General features: G+C 40.1%; 2 pseudogenes; both read right to left on the bottom strand.

Annotated features, from left to right (window-relative positions):
* Window positions 1-342: 342 nt before the first annotated feature.
* Window positions 343-4704, bottom strand: LOC150091928 (acetylcholinesterase pseudogene; annotated as a pseudogene).
* A 66-nt stretch (window positions 4705-4770) lies between these two features.
* Window positions 4771-5604, bottom strand: LOC150091927 (acetylcholinesterase pseudogene; annotated as a pseudogene).
* Between the last annotated feature and the right edge of the window lie 1028 nt (window positions 5605-6632).

Here is a 6632-nt window from a genome sequence, read left to right as displayed (position 1 = left end):
ATGTCCAACCAAGCTGTGTGTAATGCGGTCAGCAATGCAGGTATGGAGGTGATTGGTGTATCCAGACGCCTGAACAAGTTCAGCCGTTTGGGAAATCGAAGCACCAGCTCGTCGAGCTCCCACAATCTGTCCTTTTTCAAAGTCCGATAAATCCTTCCTTTTACCTATCACGCTTGAAATTTTACCTACTGAACCACTGACACCTTATCTATGCTACGTAGGTTGACGAACTGCGCACTCTCGTACCTCACGTGGTCAACGGGTCGCATTCAGTTTTCATAGGGGGGGTCATAATTCAGTGATCACTCAGTGTATAAGTATATACACTGAGTGATATAGGTTCTACCAACCTGCTATTTGTGTCAAATAAGGTATATATTGGTTCCAGAAGGCGCACTGCCTGGAACGAAATCCATAACCTATAGAACTAGAATTTGCCTTATCGAAAATTAAATATTCCTTCTCTTCCAGTGTATAAAGAGGCCATACTTCTTCATCCTCAGTGCCATCTGGTGACAAATTCGGATTTCTGGAACACAGAATACGAGAAATTAAAAAAAATAAACTAAAACTAGTTTAATTAAGCATTTTATGTTGTGAATCTTCCACGATTTATTTTAGAATTTCGCTCAGAAAATTGTGAATAAAAATTATGTTCTTCTTTTGTGCTTTACATGCAAGTTGTTGATAGTTTTATATTTTTAATATAAAGATAATATAATATTTAAAATTTTATTAAATATAACATAATATGTTATGATAGTATTGAAGTGATTTTTTATATGAATAAATAAATTAAAACAAATGGAATATTTTATATCATTCTAGGAACTAAAACTCAGTAGGTATATCTGGTATACGAATCCTGGTTCTTACTGTTATGAACTGATGATAGGACCATAATATGACAAAATTACCTCCCATAGAGTTAATGGAGAAATCTGTTAACCGCCAACTCTTAAACTATCTAAAACCTTCGATCTGATCCAGTATGGATTCCGTTAGTGTCGCTCGACTGATGATATTCTGGCTTATGTTATCCATCTATGGACAAATTCAATGAAAGGTTTGGTGAAACTCAAGCAGTCGCTCTTCACATTTCAAAGGCTTTGGCATAAAAGTCTTTTAATAAGCTTCCATCTTATGGTTTGCCAACTTACTGACCGCTCACTGCAGGTGATGGTAGATGGCTCTCTGTCTACTAACGTCTCCACTAATGCTGGTGTTCTCCGAGGTTCACACTTTCTCCCACTGCTTTCCTCTTGTATATTAATGACCTTCTTCCATTGACCAGAAAACGTATCCAATGATTTGCTGATGATAGCACATTGCATTCCATCTTCCAGTTTGAGAAATTTGAGAAACTTTCCCTGCACAAAAAGCTTCAACCTCTCGAATATCCACTTCCACTACCAATTCCTTAAATGCTGATCTTCAGTTAATTCTCCAGTGGGTCAAAAATAACTTACTTCATTTCAAAAACTCAGTCCTATCTAATATCTCTCAAAAAGGATTCTTCTGATTCTCTGCTTATCTTCGATGACACTCTGATTTTAAGCAAGATCATTGGGGATTACCATGACCTCTGATCTCTTTTGATATAAGCACATTACAAATATTGCTCTCTCTGCATCTAAAAACTGGGTTTTCTTTTTCACTCTCGTCGTTACTTTTCTACCAGATTGCTGTTCACTCTGTACAAATCGCAAATCCTCCCTACCATGGAATATTGTTTCAACATCTGGGGCAGCGTCCTCTCTCAGGCTTCAAGAGGGGGGCAGTTAAATTAATTAATTACTCATCTCTAACAGAGTCTCTACACCCTCCTTCTCATAGACTTTTTATTGTGTCAGTGTATTCATCTGCATGCCTTTTCTACAGATACTTCCATGGGCACTGTTCTTCTGAATTGGCTTCTAGAATTACCGCTCTGTCTTCCAAAACAGTCCGAACATGTGCTGCAACATCCTTTCACTGTCCAACTTCCAACTCACAGAAATATCTTTTCTTGTTCTTCCTCATTTATTCATCCAACTTCCGTTTTCTGGAACAATCTTCCTTCGTATGTATTTCCTGAAAATTACAATCTATAGAAATTCAAGTCTAATGTCGACAAATATCTTTCTCATCATCTCAACCTTCAACCCATGTATTGTACGAAATACTATAGGTCTAATAGGGTACTAAGTACTAATAGATTTTAACACCTAGGTACTGTAGGGTCTAAAAAAAATTACGAAAACAGGACGAGTCCATGGAACCATCTTGCGAACTGTTAACAGCGCAGGCTGGTGGTAGTAATATAATCATCTGGGGAATTTCTTTTGGCGCATATTGAAGCCCCTTGAGAGATTCTAGGTTATATGGAAATTGTTTTTGTCTTTTATGGTTTCAGTGTATTCATCTACAAACGAGTTCTTCGAACGAAAAAAAAAACAAAAACAAATTATGATATTAGGGTCCACTGTAAATGATTACATCTACCCATATATTATTTTATTGGAAGTGCATAATTATCCAGGATGTCCTGGTATTGCACAGCATTTATGGTTTTTGTCGATAACGACTAATGGGCCCAAGCCAAACCGCGAAAAGCAGCCCAATACCATGATACTGCCTCCACCAAACTTCACTGTTGAGAGGATACAATCAGGAAGGAACTGTTCCCCTGGAATTCGCCACATCCAGGAATGGCCATCAGACTGGTAGAGTGCGAACGTCGACTCGTCTGTCCATACGACTGTTTTTTACTGCTCTACAGTCCAAGATTCGCACTCCTTACACCATGTTAAACGGCTTCTAGCATTTGTTGAGGTGATCAATGGCTTGTGAATAGCTCCACGATCATTGTAACCCATATCATGGAGTGTAGTGTCGTTCGTATTGTACCAGCGCTGACATTAGTCCCAATACTCTCACAGAGGGGTTTGCGTGACTTGAGACAATGGCAAATTACGATTTTTACGCAGTCCTTCGCAGAATGCTCTTGTCCCGTTCTATTAGTTTTCTGGGTTTACAAGGCCGTTTTTTAGCAGATTCGGTCCCATTCAGCTACCATTTGCATATGAAGTCACCAACCGTTGACCTAGGGATCCCCACAGTGACTGCGATGTCTCGTGCAGAACGCTTGCTAATGAGGAACCCTACTATCACTCCACGTTGGAAGTCTGTTAATTCTGTTAAACGTGTCATTTGCATGCCCACTTTTACAATTGTCTGTTCGAAGCCCAGTGTGCCTATTTATAGCAGGTTCTGTGACGTGTTGCAAGCATAGGACCTGTTTCACCATCCATGGAGGGGTGTCCGTATATTAATGGTGGGGTTATGTATCTATAAATAGCGTGTGTTCTGTAGTCGATTTGCTATTTGCTGGACAAAAATCACTCAATCACTGGGATTCAATCTCAGGTCTTTTTTACCCTGCGTGGTAGAAAAGACCTGAGATTGAATCCCACTGCCAACAACATCTGCATATTTGTGAGTTTTGTTTAAGGCACCAAAGCTACGAGGCGTCACTATATTGTGTCTGTAAATTGCTTGTATTCTGTGGTCGATTTGCTTGTCGATTTGCTTGTTTATTCTCCTGAAAAACTGCATAAATATTGCTCATATCATTGATGGAATTGTTGTTGCTGTAGTAGCAGGATTTAGGAGTATCTATGGCCATATTTCTCCGTATTACATCTGCTACCCTCGCCTGAGACCGACTAACTCAGCTACGTTGTGAAGAGGCCCATAAAAATCCTCACATCATCGACGGGACTCGAACTCAGGTCTTTTCCACTCAGTGTGGGGAAGACGGCGATTGTACCAACTGTGCTACACACACGGGCATCTTATTCCGGCCGAATAAGATTTTCGTTTTAGTTTCATTATGCTTACTCCAAGACAATGAACTTTTCTTGCATCCCTCTTCCTCTACTAACTGCTGCCCGCGTAAAGTTAATTAACTATCACAAAACTCAATAGAGAAAAGCAAAAATATTGATATATTATAATACTAGAGAAATCTGTGAAATAGATCTATACTAAAAGAATTAGCTACTATGGTGACTTCAACATCTTCTGTCCATTATACAACAAATACATGAGAAATATAAAATCTTACCCAGTTTTTGCAAAATTTGCCCACAGTTTCATTACTCTTGAAGATAACTCCACTTCTGAAGTACCACCATTCTGTTCGGAATTCAAATATAGTCCCATGACATAGAAAACATCTCCACCATGAGGAACTCCCATCCAACTCGGAATGTCTACTGGTCTTCGGTAAGCGAAACTATAGAGATAGACATCATTATCCACGCTGGCAAAATTTCTGGCAAACTGCTCAGTTGGACACGCGTAATAATGATCAGTCACAGATTTTTCGGCACCATCAACGTAGTCTGATTTTATACAGTCAGTGTATTCCTGCGTGATGGACTGTACAATCAACTCGTCTTGGGAAGGAGAGAATGTCTTCAAAGTTGTAAGAAATTCCTCATGCGTGATGGTGAGATTCTCAACTGATTTGAAAATTTCAGGCAGAGTACCAATTAGAAACGAAGATCCCTCTTTTGAGGTGGTTCCAACGAGAATACTCGTGTTTTTGAACTGTTTGTTTTGCAGCAGTACTTCAGGATCTTCCTCGATGAATACCCCGTCTACTACAGGAACAAAGGAAGCAACAAAAACTCCATATAACCCGGCCTCTTGAATCATTAATTCATTTGCATCTTTCTTGCGGAGACAGTCTAGGACCAAATCAAGGTCATCCTTATTATGAGGTCAGCCAACAAATTGGGCAAGTTTTAGACCTTGATCAATGGCCTTTTCCCTATCGTGCATGGCCCACGGAGAAGTTGCTGTTCCACTCTGTATGATGGCCCGATTGAAGAGGTTATGACTGAGTGGAGACAGCAGATGATAACTCGCACTTGCACCCCCTGAACTTATTCCAAACAACGTTATATTTTCTGGATCACCTCCGAAATCAACGATGTTCTCCTTGACCCAACGAATTGCCAAATTCTGGTCAAGTAACCCTACATTTCCGGGTGCATCAGGACGCGCAAAGTATAGAAATCCCAAACATGCAAGTGTATAATTCATTGACACTACAATGACCTTCTCTTCTGAAACTAACACCTGAGGATCGTTGTAAAATAGATTGGTCGCTCCAGATACAAAACCACCCCCATAAATCCAGATCATAACTGCAACTTTCTGGAGCCTAGGATGAGGAACCCATACATTTAACTTCAGACAATCCTCTTTAGGACTCTTAGGAAACTGTATTTCTGAAGTTCCTTCATAAGCTGATGAATTAGTCAGTGATTGCATGCACGCGTTTGGTTTCTCGGTAGCATTTAAAACATCACACCACGGATCAACAGGCTGTGGTGGACAAAAGCGATTTTCACCAACAGGTGGTTTGGCGTATGGTATTCCGAGGAAAGCATCCACAGATTTCCCACCAGGTGTTGGAATATTTTTACCTCTAATTGATCCTAGCTTTGTTGTGACAATGATATCTTCTGCTGTGGCTAGTAGGTTGGCGAAGTTCCCAAAACAACAGATTACAAGGGCTAGGATTATAAAGATATACTTCCAAAATGCCATTATAAACACACAGTTTGCTTTTACTGAGTCCTTGGAGCCAATGAGCATAGATTTCTGCAAGAAGAAAATGAAGAATGGTCAATTAAAAAATTGTTATAGAAATCATTAAGACAAAATGAAAGTATCGAAGTTGACTGATCTATAAAGCAGGTAGACATCGATGTGAATATGGTCACATGATATCAGTAAGGCGTACGATCCCCTCCTACGGCTAAGCAGGCCTGGCAGCAGTGAACCATGCTCCAAATATGGGTGCCTATAAGATTCTGTGGCAACAAATCCCATTCGTGCAATGCCACGCCCAAGGGCGTCCCACACATGTTCGATTGGATTTAAGTCTGCTGATTCGCACTTGCAGTACGGTACACTTTCTTCGATCAACTTCTATTTCCTTGCTAGTTTCTGATGTATTATCCTGGCTACCTGGTCGCGTCTACGCGTGTACTCAGTCTGGGTGATCACCTTGCATCCCGCAGTGATGTGTTGGATCGTTTCTGAGGCCAGGTGTCATCGTCGACATGTATCATCAGACACCCAGGACTCCTCGGCGATGTATTTTCTATAGTTTCTGTTGAATGCTTGTTCCGAAATCAACCTCTCGTAGGTTGAAGCAAACATCAGCCCATTATTCTGCAACCATCCTTCCTTAATTTGAGTTTTTATCCCCATATGAGCATAGTCTTAGCAAGGGGAAGAATCCCATCAGCTTGCTGGAGCCATTCAAATCTGTAAGCACATCAATTTTTTAGAATTATTGGGTGACTGTTTTCTACAACAGCCTGTTAGAGAGAGAAATATTCATGATCTGATTATCAGAAGTGATTTTTCATGCATCGAGAATCTGCAGATAAAAAAGAACCACTAGGTGGCGGTGATTATACTACATTCATGGGGGATTCAATGGTAGTTACTTAAAGATGTAACTACCATTAAGGATAGAAAGAGGGTTATTGCTTTCATAAAAGAGATTAGAGTGGTCTCAGATAGTTTTTAATGGTATTAAGTGGGACCAACTGATGATGGTGATG

This window comes from Mastigoproctus giganteus, chromosome 1 (assembly GCF_048544385.1).
Source record: "Mastigoproctus giganteus isolate SK-2022 chromosome 1, ASM4854438v1, whole genome shotgun sequence".
In the NCBI taxonomy this organism is placed as follows: Eukaryota; Metazoa; Arthropoda; class Arachnida; order Uropygi; family Thelyphonidae; genus Mastigoproctus; species Mastigoproctus giganteus.
This window is presented reverse-complemented; position numbering and strand designations above follow the sequence as displayed.